Genomic DNA, 15,782 nt, shown 5'->3' on the forward strand with positions numbered 1-15,782 from the left:
GTAGTTAGTACTCATTTTTTGGGCTGTGACTTCTGCCTCTGAAGTTCTACCTGGAGTACTTTGCCCTAGTCCTCAAATTTACTATAGGGGTAGACACTTGTTGGGGAAGTACCTGCAAAAGTCTGTGGAGGCATTTCAGTTAAGACACAAGGGAACCAAAGATGTTACACCTATGTCATATGGATAGCATTTTTGAGTTCTTTGGTTAGGTGTGCTGGCTAGTTTTATGTCAATTTGACACAAGTTAGAGTCATCAAAGAGGAGGGAACCTCACCTGAGAAAATGCCTTTCTAAGATCTAGCTGTAGACAGGCTTTTAGGACATTTTCTTAATTAGTGATTCAAGGTGGGGTGGGCATCCCCTTGTGGGTGGGGCCATGTGGGGCTGATGGTCCTGGGTTCTATAAGTGAGCTGGATGAGCAAACTATGAGAAGCAAGCCACTAAGTAGCACTCCTCCATGGCCTCTGCATCAGCCCCTGCCTTCAGGTTCCTGCCCTGCTTTGAGTTCCTGCTTTTGATGATGAACTGTTATATGAAACTGTGAGTGAAATAAACCCTTTCTTTCCCAAGTTGCTTTTGGTCATGGTGTTTCATTAAAGCAATAGTAACCCCTAACTAAGACATTAGATAACATGGAAGTACTGCCAAGTAGGTGGTAATAGACAGGGTGTAAGATCCTTTGCTTTCCTATATAGTGAAGAAAACTGGAGGAGTTTGTGGGACTACTGGACTACTGGTCTCCATCAACAACTTGGGTAGAAAGGAAGCAGCATGAGACTCAACAGAAGCTTGAATCCAAAGAAATAGGCACAGAAAAGTAGCCATTTGATAGGACTCATTCTGCAGAATGAGCTCTGTGTTGATCAAGGATTCAACTGGGGCCTTTGGCAAAAGGCACATGGTCTCCCTTAGCCCACAGGCTTCTAGTCTTGGCAGTGGAAGGGTTTTGAGGATCATTATAGCAAAAATGCTGCTAACAAGGTATTGGCTACTTACTCTATTGGAGGTTAGATAAGCCAAATATAAACTCATCCACTACTAGGTTGGCCTTAAGGATGGACTTTCCTACTCTCTGAGGGTGGACCTTAAAGCTTTGCGAATTCTCAGTGTAAAACCTGCATGACAACCAGTCTCTGGCAGTGGTTAAGGTTATTTAAATTGGCCTAGCATTAGGACTGTATGTCTAAGTGGATGGGATAGTCAAGACAAACCAGGAGGACATGACAACGACTTCTTGCTCCCAGCATCAACTGACATCACACCAGCCTTGTAGCTGTTGTGATCCAATATAGGGTTAGGGGAGGGAACACTACTAAATGCAACTGTAATGCCTTCTACCATATTGAGAAAATGCTGTAATGATTCTGAAGTAGGACTCTTAGAGGGGGTTATTTCCAGAGGGATGTTTATAGAAACCCATGGAAGTTGCACCTTGCTATAGTATCTTAGTCCTGTCTTTCTCCAAGTCTCTGCCTAATGACTCTGATCTCAGAAATCCAACCATTCAAGTGACACTTCCTGTACAATGATGCACCCTCGTATGTGTCTTGCCATACAGTACAGATTTTTTTCTTTGCTACCCACTAAATATCTGTGTTGCTTTTCTTTGGTGGGCAGATGGTATTCATTTGGGTTAATGTCCGACCATCCTAGTGTTAGTGATTGCCAGACTCTGAATTCCACAAAGGGACTGTAAGGGCTGTCCTGGTGACTTATTCAGCCAATGTGATGGATTAGCACTCTTCTTCAGAAACTGTCTCCTTGGTTTATTTATTATTTTTAGCCAAGCTTTCACTATGTAGCCCTGGCTGGCTTAGAACTCACTATGTATGCCAATCTGCCTCAAATATATAAAAACCCAGTTGCTTCAACCCTCTAAATGCTGGGATTAAAGGCATGTGCCACCATGCATGGCTCCACCTCAGATTTATTCTTGAGATAGGTCTCTCAATGGGACTAATGTCTTTTTGGTTCAGGTAGGCTGTCTGGCTGGTGAGTCCTAAGGAACATTTTGTTTTTTCTTCCCCTGGAATGACAATGATGTACCCCCATACCTATCTTTTTATGTGGATGCTGGGTATCAAATTCAAAGTGCTAAGCACTCTTCTGACCTCACCAGGCCCTTATAATAACCTTTTAGCCTTACTTTACTTGTGTGTGGGTCATATGGAAACTATAGAAACTATAACATGTGAAGTGGAAACTTACGGGTTCTTTGGAAAGTCAGTTGGACTGTGTTTTGCTGGGGCAAACACACAAAAGTGGACAAAGGTGTGAAAGGCTAAGACAGACCTGCGAAGGAATGTTTTGCTGAAGCAGACACAGGAGAGAAGGAATTCTCCTAAGGCAAGCACACGAAAGGATGTGATGAAGGACTTTTTGCTAACAATATGCATGCCTTGGTCCGCCTTGCATTCCATAGTTGAGCTGCATTTGTCAGGACAGAGAATCACCCCAAAAAACTTTTGGTGGTGTGCTGCAGTTTCTTGCAGCTTCTGTGGACTCCAGTGGATTGCATACACATGCTTAGGCAAGACCTGTGCTGAGGCGAAACATGTGGAGGACAGGTGATGTTTAGAGGGTATAAATAGGACTCCATGCATGGAGTGTCGGAGACAGAGCTTGGTTTGCTGGTACAGCTAGCTGTGCAACACTTGTGGGTCTCAGGTCTTCACTGATCTCTGCTTCCCTGAAAGAGGCACAGCTAGAACACAGCCAGGTGGTCCTGCTGGAGCTGAGGGTGAGGCCTGGCTGTCTCTGCTAGGCCATGTCACTACTGTTGCTAACCCATTTCTACCAAACTGGACTGCTGGTGTCTCTATGAAGTGTTTACAAGTGATCAAGCTGCCGATACCTGCTAACCTGTGAAGCGAACTGCTGATTTCAAGACAACACAGATGGGAGTTGCTCCAAAGAACCTTTCTAAACAGGTCCACTTCCCATGTATTCTTTCTTTTCCACTCTCTCTGGTGAATGGTGGGATACAAGGGAGATTGAAGTATTTAAGTACCGTAATTAAAAATAAGGTTTGAAAAAGTTAAAGTTACAAACATGTGTTTGATGTCTCATTTCAAGGGACATGCACCAGAAACTGGAGCAAAGGAAATATTTCAGTGCCTGAGGTGATCATAACACCCTTGTCCTTGCAGGGGTCTGCAGGTTGGAAGAGTAAATGCTGGTCTGTGTGTGTGTGTGTGTGTGTGTGTATGTGTGTGTGTGTGTGTGTGTGTGTGTGAGAGAGAGAGAGAGAGAGAGAGAGAGACAGTAGATGACAAGTGGCATATGCCCCAGCAGCCCTGAGGCCTGGGCTTGTCTCTCTTTGTTCTTCATGTACATACACATGCTGTTTGGATACACTACCTGGTACCACATCTCCTGGTTGATTGTTGCCAAGGATTGCATGAGTAATATAATATTCAAACCTCTGTAGAACCCACTCAGTTCTCTCTTAGTATCTGGACACAGTGCCATAAAGCTTTGGGGACCTTGGGTTTTCAGGACAAGAGACATTGTAACGACGTTCTTGATTTCTCTATCTTCTCCACCCTCTTTACCCCAGGTCCAAGCAGTCACGCTTGATTCTTTTCTGGCTTACCCTCTGCATTTACTCTGGTAAAATGGTTCCCAATCTGTCCCTCTTCTCAAAGCTACTAAATAAACTTTTTTAACATATATTTTTTAATTGTGTGTGTGTAGAGTTTCAGGAGGTTGTGAGCTACCTGATGTGGGTGTTGGGAACTGGATTTGGGTCCTCTGAAAGAGCAGTAAGTGTTTAGCTCTGAGCCATCTCTCCAGCTCCTATTACATTTTCTTGATGGAACACCTACAAAAAAATTCCTGGTTTTTGCCCATGCTATATTTCCCACGCAGCAGCTACAGTGATCGCCTAGCAACTTAAATTAGAAGAAGACACTTCTTTCTCCCAGCAGCTTCCTATAAAATCTAGCTTCCTCACCTTCTTTACAAATTACAAATGATCTGTCCATTGATTCTTGCTGACCTTACTTTGCCCCTTTATGTTCTGGCTGCCCTGGAAAGTTCTGGATTCTTCTAATCTAACATGCCACTCGTCTCTGACGTTCATGTGGCTTTAGCAAATCCAAATGGCATCTCCTTAGAGAGCTTTCCAGATCACTCAGTTTTACAGGAGCCCAAACCCTGGCTACATTACCTTTTCATGGTCAATAACACAAACCTTTCCATTTTCTTATGTATTTGATATCATCTTTCCAGACTAAAAGGCCTTCAGTTGTGCTTGTATCTTCTGCACAGTTTGATATAACACCATTGTATCACTCACATGACTATTGTATGTGGGAACCTAAGGCATGGGAGAAGAGACTGGGGATGCGGTCAGCGAAGGCCTTATGTGATGTAAGATCCATGATTTTATCTGCTGAGTGTTTCCAGAGTATCTTTGTATTCCAAGGCTTTCTCTCTTTCATCCGAGAGTTGGGGTGGCACAGGGTCATCATTATGACTTCCATGGTAACATCTATAGTGTCCCAACTCCTCTCCTTACCTTTGATTTTTGTCCCCTCTAGATCATATTTTCATTTTTAAAACACAAGTGTCCTGTGACACTTCCTGCTTAAAAAATATTTGAAAAGTTCCCAGACATTTGCAAGATAAAGCCAATCACTTAATATGGCTCCCGGGGTAGCTTGCGTCTACATTAGCTTCTTGTCTCATTATCCAGGAATGTACAGCTGCCATGGGCCTCTAGGAATATCTCATTTCCCTTAAAACTAGCTATTCTCTTACTTTCCCTGGTGCCTAAGAATGACTAGCACTTAGAAGCTGTGTGACCTTGGGATATTACTGTTTCTTCTGAAACTTTGTTTCCTAATAATCGTAATTTATCACTGAGCAGAATAAAGGTTCAATACTTTATATATAAGGACTTTGATGACCACATTTCCAGTCTTCTCTCCCATGCCTTAGGCCCCCACATACAATTGCCATGTGAGTGATATATATAAACTCTACCTACTTTATCAGCAATGTTAATGCTTATAACAACATTGTTGGGTAGAATAGATGGTGGGCATAATGAATTCCTGCTAGTTTTTAGACTTGCTTGCTTTAATGGGAAGTAACCAGATCTGATGAAAAATTCCAACTTCTGGCTTTTGATCATTTGGCCTTTTAGTTTATTCTCTGTGCTATCAAGAAGCCTTGAGAATGGCACTTTTCCTATCCCGGGACTCTCAAGTCTACAGACACGAGATAGCAACTTCTTCCCAGACCCCCATCCTGCCTATGCTCTGCATGAAGGACTAGTGGGGACTGCCCAGCACTCTCATGATTTAAGACTTTGGAGGTTCCCTCTGTCTTTCATACGATCTTGAACTTTCCCTGAACTCAGGTTCCAGGGACAAGTTGGAGCCTCCTGATGGTGGCCTCTGGGCACAGGAGTAGCCCAAGCCACAGAGACAAATGGAGTCTGACAAGCGAGTAATTTGGCATCAGTTATCGTTTTTATCATGGTAGAGAGGTTCAGCCTCCACCTAGTAGCCTGGACTGTGAAGATGGATGATGGCATGTTCTAACCTTCCAGGGTGTGGCTGGAAACACTAGAAAAGGGGTTTGGTGCCAGTGGAGTGACTTAGCCTAGAGTGCTCCCCACAAGGAGTGCATCATGACAGCCCTTGGCTAGACCATCAAGGGACCTGGGTGAGCCAGGTCACCTGGTGCGTGTGGTTATTTGAATGCACTTTAAAGGTTTAGTTGCTCTGACCTCTGTGAATTTTAAGTAGTTTGGCAGTCAGATTGGCTAATATATCAATAGAGTTCTTAAAAATTAAGCTAAGAGCCAGGCAGGAGGCACACACCTTTAATCCTAGCATTCGGGAGATGGAGTTCCAGCACAGTGGGAGAAACCCTGTCTTCCCAAAATACAAAACAAAACAGAAAAATTAACCTGAGAAGCAGCTGCCCCACACTAGGGTCTGTATTAAGTGCTTTGACAAATGCCAAGGTGAATCATGGTCCAGCAGAATCTCACATCTAATGGGGATTATAAAATGCACAGACAAATAGCTGAATCACGGCACAGAGCCACATAGACTCACATGACATCACGCGCAGGAAGTTCGAAGGAGGGAGAAACACCCACGACTGACTCAGCACCTGAGGTAAAGTTTTGGAGAGAAACATCTGAACAAAGCTTGATAGGATTAGAGGTACAGGAGGGATAGTCTGGGGACCATTAGTAGGAAAGCCCGAGTGTATGCAGAACTTCTGGAAGTTTTGTTTCATAGACATCAGGAAGGTGGACTGGGATAAATCTTTGCCTGTGTAAGGAGTTTAAACTGGATTTTTTGTGTCTGTGGTGAATGTGTTATGCTAGTGTGTGTGTGTGTGTGTGTGTGCTTGCATGCATGTGCATGTATATTTGTTTATATGTGCATGTGTGTTCATGTGTGGGTATGTGTGTGCATGTACATGTGTGTGTGTGTGAACGAGAGAGAGAGAGAGAGAGAGAGAGAGAGAGAGAGAGAGAGAGAGAGAGAGAGGGAAGGATGGAGATGGAGGGGGAGAGAGAGGGGGGAGACAGAAGAAGAGAGAGACAGAGACAGACAGAAAGAGTGAGAGAGAGAGAGAGAGAGAGAGAGAGAGAGAGAGAGAGAGAGAGAGAACAACCTCCCCAGGGACCTGCTTCTCTTCCCCACCCCCACCCCAGCATTAGGAGTACAAGTACATTCCACAGTCTTGCTTTTTCACATAGGTTCTGGAGATCAAACTCAAGTCTCCAAGAGAGCTGTTTCCAAGTCCTGGACTTGACCTCAGCAACCTGAGCAGATGAATGTCATAGAAAGGGTGGGTTATAGGATGGGGTGGGGAGGATGGATGTTTAGCATCCATGAATGTCATAGAAAGGGTGGGTTATAGGATGGGGTGGGGAGGATGGATGTTTAGCATCCATGAATGTCATAGAAAGGGTGGGTTATAGGATGGGGTGGGGAGGATGGATGTTTAGCATCCATGAATGTCATAGAAAGGGTGGGTTATAGGATGGGGTGGGGAGGATGGATGTTTAGCATCCATGAATGTCATAGAAAGGGTGGGTTATAGGATGGGGTGGGGAGGATGGGATGTTTAGCATCCATGAATGTCATAGAAAGGGTGGGTTATAGGATGGGGTGGGGAGGATGGGATGTTTAGCATCCATGAATGTCATAGAAAGGGTGGGTTATAGGATGGGGTGGGGAGGATGGGATGTTTAGCATCCATGAATGTCATAGAAAGGGTGGGTTATAGGATGGGGTGGGGAGGATGGATGTTTAGCATCCATGAATGTCATAGAAAGGGTGGGTTATAGGATGGGGTGGGGAGGATGGGATGTTTAGCATCCATGAATGTCATAGAAAGGGTGGGTTATAGGATGGGGTGGGGAGGATGGATGTTTAGCATCCATGAATGTCATAGAAAGGGTGGGTTATAGGATGGGGTGGGGAGGATGGGATGTTTAGCATCCATGAATGTCATAGAAAGGGTGGGTTATAGGATGGGGTGGGGAGGATGGGATGTTTAGCATCCATGAATGTCATAGAAAGGGTGGGTTATAGGATGGGGTGGGGAGGATGGATGTTTAGCATCCATGAATGTCATAGAAAGGGTGGGTTATAGGATGGGGTGGGGAGGATGGGATGTTTAGCATCCATGAATGTCATAGAAAGGGTGGGTTATAGGATGGGGTGGGGAGGATGGATGTTTAGCATCCATGAATGTCATAGAAAGGGTGGGTTATAGGATGGGGTGGGGAGGATGGGATGTTTAGCATCCATGAATGTCATAGAAAGGGTGGGTTATAGGATGGGGTGGGGAGGATGGGATGTTTAGCATCCATGAATGTCATAGAAAGGGTGGGTTATAGGATGGGGTGGGGAGGATGGATGTTTAGCATCCATGAATGTCATAGAAAGGGTGGGTTATAGGATGGGGTGGGGAGGATGGGATGTTTAGCATCCATGAATGTCATAGAAAGGGTGGGTTATAGGATGGGGTGGGGAGGATGGATGTTTAGCATCCATGAATGTCATAGAAAGGGTGGGTTATAGGATGGGGGTGGGGAGGATGGGATGTTTAGCATCCATGAATGTTGTAGAGAGGGTGGGTTATAGGATGGGATGGGGAGGATGGGATGTTTAGCATCCATGAATGTCATAGAAAGGGTGGGTTATAGGATGGGGTGGGGAGGATGGGATGTTTAGCATCCATGAATGTCATAGAAAGGGTGGGTTATAGGATGGGGTGGGGAGGATGGGATGTTTAGCATCCATGAATGTCATAGAAAGGGTGGGTTATAGGATGGGGTGGGGAGGATGGGATGTTTAGCATCCATGAATGTCATAGAAAGGGTGGGTTATAGGATGGGGTGGGGAGGATGGATGTTTAGCATCCATGAATGTCATAGAAAGGGTGGGTTATAGGATGGGGTGGGGAGGATGGGATGTTTAGCATCCATGAATGTCATAGAAAGGGTGGGTTATAGGATGGGGTGGGGAGGATGGATGTTTAGCATCCATGAATGTCATAGAAAGGGTGGGTTATAGGATGGGGTGGGGAGGATGGGATGTTTAGCATCCATGAATGTCATAGAAAGGGTGGGTTATAGGATGGGGTGGGGAGGATGGGATGTTTAGCATCCATGAATGTCATAGAAAGGGTGGGTTATAGGATGGGGTGGGGAGGATGGATGTTTAGCATCCATGAATGTCATAGAAAGGGTGGGTTATAGGATGGGGTGGGGAGGATGGGATGTTTAGCATCCATGAATGTCATAGAAAGGGTGGGTTATAGGATGGGGTGGGGAGGATGGATGTTTAGCATCCATGAATGTCATAGAAAGGGTGGGTTATAGGATGGGGGTGGGGAGGATGGGATGTTTAGCATCCATGAATGTTGTAGAGAGGGTGGGTTATAGGATGGGATGGGGAGGATGGGATGTTTAGCATCCATGAATGTCATAGAGAGGGTGGGTTATAGGATGGGGGTGGGGAGGATGGGATATTTGGCATCCATGAATGTCGTAGAGAGGGTGGGTTATAGGATGGGGGTGGGGAGGATAGGATATTTAGCATCCAGTAGTACTGCTGAGTCAGGATGACCAGTGAGAAGAAAACCTAGAGAAATGTCTTGGAGTAAAATTAATAAGCTGGCTATTAAAAGGGACAAAAGGCATAGATTAATGAAGTGCATGAAGTTTTCTAGATAGACTCAGGATGCTTGAGCAGAACAGAGGCAAAGCATATTTGGAAGGAGAAATCCCATTTTGGACAGAAGTCTGAGGAACATGACGTTTGGGTAGGGAGGGCCTGTTGGGAGGGAGAGGCCACAGGATCATTTGACTGGGCTGAGAGAAAGTAGTGCACCTCAGTAAGACGTCAGAGGGGAAGACACGTGAGTTGGTTGTAGAGCAGTAGTAAAAGGCAACAGTGACTTAGTAATTGGGACCCGAGAGACCAGCTTAATTTCTGGTTCTGCCATTTACCTTTTGTGTGTGGCCTTGAACAAGTTACTTAACCTTGGAAAACCTCAGTTTTCTCATCTGTAAGGTGGGGTAGAAAACACTTTGTTCCAAGGGGGTTGTGAATGTTGAATTAGATGCTATTTGAAGGATGCTTGGTCTAGAAACATTAATAAAAACTAGTTATTCAAAAATGTTACCACTAGTAATGGAAAAATGTTGGACATAAAGGTTGAGGCATTGACCTTTTCAGGAAGTGGAGGAAGAGGAGTGAGGGGGTGACAGGAGGAAGCCTAGAAGAGGCTTCTGGGTTGTGATGGTGCAGCAGTTGGAGTCCAGGTAGCTTCTGTTGTCTTCTGCCCTAAGAAGATGACGTGGCCGAGGTTAGAGGAGACATCTTTAACTTTGGAATGGGAATCTGTCAGCTGGCTAGGCTGATAACAATACCACAAACTAGATGACTTTAAGGAAAGTTGATTTTCCTGAAGTTCTGGAAGCTAGAAATCGAGGTTTAAGGCGCCCCTCAAATCAGAGGGGACAGTATCTACTCCACAGCACTCTCCTTGCTTGAGAGGCTCTGCTGCGCATCCTGGGCCATCTTCGGCTTCTAGCTGCATTATCTTAGCATCTGACTCCAGTCACTTGGCATTTCCACCAGCGTCACGTCTGTTCACGCTCTCCTTTCTGTAAGGTCACCAGTCCTATTAGAGCAGGGCCCAGCCTTTCCACTATGACTTCATCTTCAGTAATTATAACAAAAACTGTTCTGTTTCTGAATGAGGTTGCATGCTGAAGGACACAGGTCAACACAGGATCTTCCTCGCTTGCTTTCCTCCTGCTTTTGAGACAAGAGTTTCTCATTGAATGTGGCACTCACTAGTGGGTCTAGGCTTCCTTGCCGGTGAGTTCCAGTGATCTTCCCATCTCTGCCCTTTCCCTCACCACGGTTACCTCAGAGTTGGGGCCACAGGCATGTTACTGGCCATGCTTTTATGTGGGTGTGAGGGCTTTTCATGCCTATACTGAAAGCACTTTACCAGATAGGCCATCTCTCTAGCACCTTTTGATTTTTTTTTATTTTGTCTGAATTATATGAGAAATTAGTTTATTTACCCAATTCACTTGTGAGAAAGTATTGTCACAGATTTGCCACAAAGAAAAGGGACTATGTACAATGGCTGAGGTTATGTCACAGCATAGAAAGATGATAAGACGTGAAGGAAGTCTTCCCTAGACCACCATTGGAACCTATATTCTTGAACAGCCTCAAGGTTTCTTTTAAAGTATTTTTTCCAGAGAAGATGTGTAGCTTAGAATGAAGAACATTTCCTATGAGAAAATGCTTTAAAGATAGCAATAATCTTAATTAAACAGTCTTTCACATTCAGAAGGGACCAAAATTATAAATGCATATGCAACTTTCAAGCATATGTTCTTTTTAATGATATTAATACATCTCTAGAGATAGTAGGAGCGCTTCTTCCTAATTAGGTAGTATTTTATTAAACTCGGTGAAATCTCATGCTAGTTTGAGTGCCATTTTCAAGAGTTAAATAACACCCAGAGTCTCAAATAAAGGGGATTTTCTTTTTTCTCTCTCTGAAGTTCTCGATGTTTATCAAAGCCCAGCTTTTGGCTGAGGGGAGTGCTGAATCTGTCTCTTAAAAGAGGAGAGTCCAAATTCCCCCAAGGTTTGCTCAGCATGAATACATTATTGCTGATCCTACTTATGCCAAGACAGCTATTTTAAAATAAAAGTTAGAATAGTTTTAATTACATGAAAATTAATTTTCCTCAGTTGACCCATCTTTGAAACCAAGCCATATTTACAAGCTATGTAATTTAAAAATTCAGCTTTAATCGCTCTGGGGTCATGGTGTGGGAGTTTGAGGGTTGGGCCGGGAACGGAAGACTGAAGTTGAAATTCTGTGTTTAAAGGATGAAGGAGAATAAAGCCCACGGCACTAGAAAGGACAGGGGTTGAAGCAATTTTAGGGAACATTATGTTCACCTCTATGGAAAAACACTAGAAAACAGTTGGCTTCCTAGCAAACTGTAACCCTCTCCAAAGGACAAGCTGTGGTGGAAACTGTGAATGGGCCGGTTGCACTTTGGGGTGTTAAAATGTGATTACAAAGCTGTGATTAAGGAGACGACAGGGCCAGGCAGACTTGTGTTTAAGAATAGTAATTCCAATGCCCATAAAATAGTCTAGTCGCAGACAGTAGATGTGCACATAGATGTGAACTCTAAACACGAGGCGAACAAGATGATTCCAGAAAGGCCCCGTGGGAGTAGGTGAGCAAGGGTGGGTTTCCCACGGGTGCTCATAGAGGTCAATCATAGGGAATCTATCAACACACTGAAAGACAGTTGATTAAACCTAGCAACTGCTCCTAATGAAACAAGGAGACAGAGCGAATGGCACATGGTATGTCAAATGGTGATGCAGTGAAGCCATTTCAGCGTAAACCACACTCACACGGGAAGGCTGGCTCCTGTCCTCACTCTCTATATTGTCTTGGGGGTTCTTGCAAATAAAAGAAATAAACATAAAAAGTATCTGGAAAAGAAAAAAAATCACTTCTTTTAATCTCTCCTCTCCTTGTCCCCCCTCCCTCATCTCATATAGAGACAACCCAGCAGGGTATGTTGTTATATGAATACAATTCCCACAATGGGGGGTGGCTAGGAATGTCAGGAGGATCATTCATTCAAGGCTGGAGGGAGGGAGAAACTAAAGGAAGGAGGATGGAGGGATGGAGGGAAGGAGAGTGTCCGCAATGTTTAGAGTCCTAAGAGAGTTTGGTTGGGTGTCTGGATGGAGGGCACATGGATAAAAATTAGCAATTTAAAAATCTATCAGAAAAGAAAATGGCTGCACATGGGGATACCACTGAGGATTCACTTAGTGACAACCAACAAAATCAGAGGAAATTAGACAACAGAGGTAAGGGCTTCAACAAAGTAAATAATAACGGATAATGCACTAACGGTTGCGTATTTAAAAAAACAAAGTCACTCTTTTATAAAAATATTTATTTTATGTCTATGAGTTTTTGTTTTCATGTATGCCTCCATATCACATAAATGCCTGGAGCTGAGGAGAACTGGAGTTATGGATGGTTATGTGAGCTGCTGCATGGGTTCAGGGAAGCGAACCTGACTCCTCTGCAAGAACCCTGAGCTCTTAAATCCCGAGCCACCCCTCTAGCCCTATATGTCATTTAAAGGAACATAAAAAAAAAAAATACGTACAAGTTTGCAATGCCACATCTTGGGGTTGTTTTATGGTTTGAATGTGAAATGTTTCTTTTCTCATGTGTTTGAACATTTAGCTGCCAACCAAGCTTGGGGAGCCTTCAGCAAGGGGTTTCTAGCTGGAGGGGGTGGGCTCTGTCTGGTCTTAGGAGAGTGGGCCTTCTATGCTAACGCTAGCCCTCATTCCAGTCATGCATCATGTCTTCTGGTTTGCACCATGGAACAAGTCTTAGCTAGATACGCTCCCTACCATGAACTCTGTGATGGCTTCCCTGCCATCAAAGGACTGTACTCTCATGGCTCAACATGATGAGAATCCCACCCCTTTTTCCTTGGGTTGTTTCTGTTAGGTGTTTGGTTGCAGCAATGAGAAAAGTAGTTTATACAGGTAGGAGTACAATATTAAAAATCTACAGTTGTTTGAAAATTAACATATAAATTTCATGTAACTCTTACAATAAAATTTCATGTAACTCTTACTCGCTTTGGGATTTGGTAAAATGAACTTAATAAGCACCAAAATGATAGTCTAGAAAAATATAAAAAGACTAGTGTTACAAGATAACAGAATTGCTATAACTGTCAGATTGGAGATCAGAAAATTGGTAGTTTAGTTCAGTAGGAAAAGGATGCATTCAAAAACAAATTAAACATAGCTACAAAATGAAATATAAAACTCTAAGATAATCTAGGAGCCTGTGTCCCAGATCTTATAAAATTGCATGGTGGTCTGGAAAGATTGTGTCAACCCAATAATCCTTCTCATGGACTTTCTAGTATACAAATCAACCCTTCTTGTTTAGAGATTCTATAAGATGTTCAGTGAGAAATATACGATGCCAGGAACTGTCACAGTTCATTTAGATTTCATATGTGTCTGTGCATATTTGATAATGTGTGCACATGTGGATGGGGGTCAGAGGGCAACCCCGGGTGTCATTCTTTAGGTGCTTTCAACCTTTCAGTTGAGCACCTCCCCTCCTTAGCATGGAGCGTTAGTTAAGTAGCCAGGGGCCAGTGAGCTTCCGGGGATCTGCTGTGTCTGTCTCTGATCTTACATTGCTGGGATCTTTTTAATGCAGGTTCCTGGGGGTTGAATTTAGGTCTTCAGGCATGTGAGACAATCACTTTGTGAACTAAGTCATCTCCACTCCCATTGAAAACTGTACACGACAAACAATGAAAAGCTTGCCTCAATGTGCACCTGAGAACACGAGCTAGGATACTAAGTAGGTGAAGCATCTGCTAGGGCACATTCCAGAGGGGTGATGCAGATTCCTTGAGGTATTGGAAAGGAGAGGGCTGATTAGTAAACCAGATATAATCTCTTGAACAAATTTCTATATGATGTACTTAAATAATTTTATTACAATTTAAAAATTTATCTTATTAAAGTTTACATTTTGTGAGATAATTTTTCTGTGAATATTTTTGACAATTTCAACAAGTAGGAAGTTTTTTTTTCATTTTTAGCATCTCCTTTGCTATTTTGGGTTTTCATGTTGACTGTTATTTTCAGGCCTGGATTCTCCTGGGTCAAGTCACTAGACCTAGAGTTTGTGAGTTATGTTCTTTAACATAAAAATTTTAAATTCCAACTTCACTATTTTCAATATTGCCTAAAAGACAGGAATTTAAAGGTCATTTTTGGGAGAATAGTTCTTATAATAATAGTAATAATGAGTAATTATTAATTGCATAGTTTGTACCAGGCACAAAGAAAAGTATTTTGACCCTAATTTTTGACCTCAAAGATATTTTTGTTCTTGTTGTGTGCATCCCCCACATGTTCAGTTAATCATTTACCTTGTCCTCAAGATATAATGGCCAACACATCCAATTCATAATAAACATTAGCTACAGAAATAATCCACAAACTGTAAAGTAAATGTAAGTGCTTTAAGGGCATGGGAAACCCTGTGTATAAATACTCCTTAGTTCATGTAGCTTACTATATTCAGCAGTCCTAACTGTACACAGACTTGGTATTGATGTGGGTTTTCTACAGTATTTGGAGGAAGGGGTTGGTTAGGAAAGTCAGTGACACAGTTTCTTGAACAAATTTCTACACAGTGCTTCTGAGTGTGTGTAAAACTTATGAGCTTGTTCACATTAAAGGGCACTGGACACTCAGCTCTGGCCAATTTCTGTCATAAAAGACTATGGTTCATGTGTTAACATGCCTGCAGATTTTTTTCAACATATTTTTATGTGGAATGTGATATTTAGCACTGGTGAACAATTAGAATTTTATCTAACATGGCAGGAGCCAACATCATGCAGTTTCAACCCATCTTTGGGATGCATTTTCATGTACCCATGCTAAATGTAGGACTAGGGGTGCCTTGGGTTGATTTCTGAAAGGTACAGGAAGAGAGAGGAATATCAGGTAAGGAATGACAAAGAGGTGCTCCATTTTAGTGCAGGGTTCTTAAAACAGACATCCAGCAGGGGGCAGCACACGAACAGAGATGGGCCACTCTGGACCAATAATACCAGCAGGTTTCCTCCTTTTTGCAAGAACAAGGAAAAGAACAGATTGCAACATTCTAGCTTTGGAGAGAAGAAAACACAATTTACATACACTTTTGTTTAAAAGTAAACAGGAAGCTCCTATTGTGTACAAGCTATTAAATTGTGTACTCTCTCAACCATGCTTTTTAAAAACCCTTATACTTGCAATTGCAGAAAATTCCTTTTTTCATTAAATTAATTAATGCTCCAGCACACTCCAGCCCATTCGCTTGAGACAGGGGTTCTCACTGAACCTGGAGCTACCTGCTAGTCACCGAGCCCCTAGCCACATCCCTCATGCTGATATTGTAGGCACGCAGGCCATGCCTGGTTCTGCTGGAGCTGTTTTAGGGTCTCATGCTAGAACAGCAATCTCACTAGGCCATTTTAACTCCCGCTAAGCCATTTTAGAGATGAAGAAAATGTGTTTTAGAAGGCTAAAATAATATACATTTGCAGTTGTACTATACAGATCACTGCTCATCAATTTCTCATTGCTGCGACCAAGTGTCTGGCAAAAGTGACCTAAGGGGA

The sequence above is a fragment of the Apodemus sylvaticus genome, chromosome 1 (assembly GCF_947179515.1).
Source record: "Apodemus sylvaticus chromosome 1, mApoSyl1.1, whole genome shotgun sequence".
NCBI classification, from domain to species: domain Eukaryota; kingdom Metazoa; phylum Chordata; class Mammalia; order Rodentia; family Muridae; genus Apodemus; species Apodemus sylvaticus.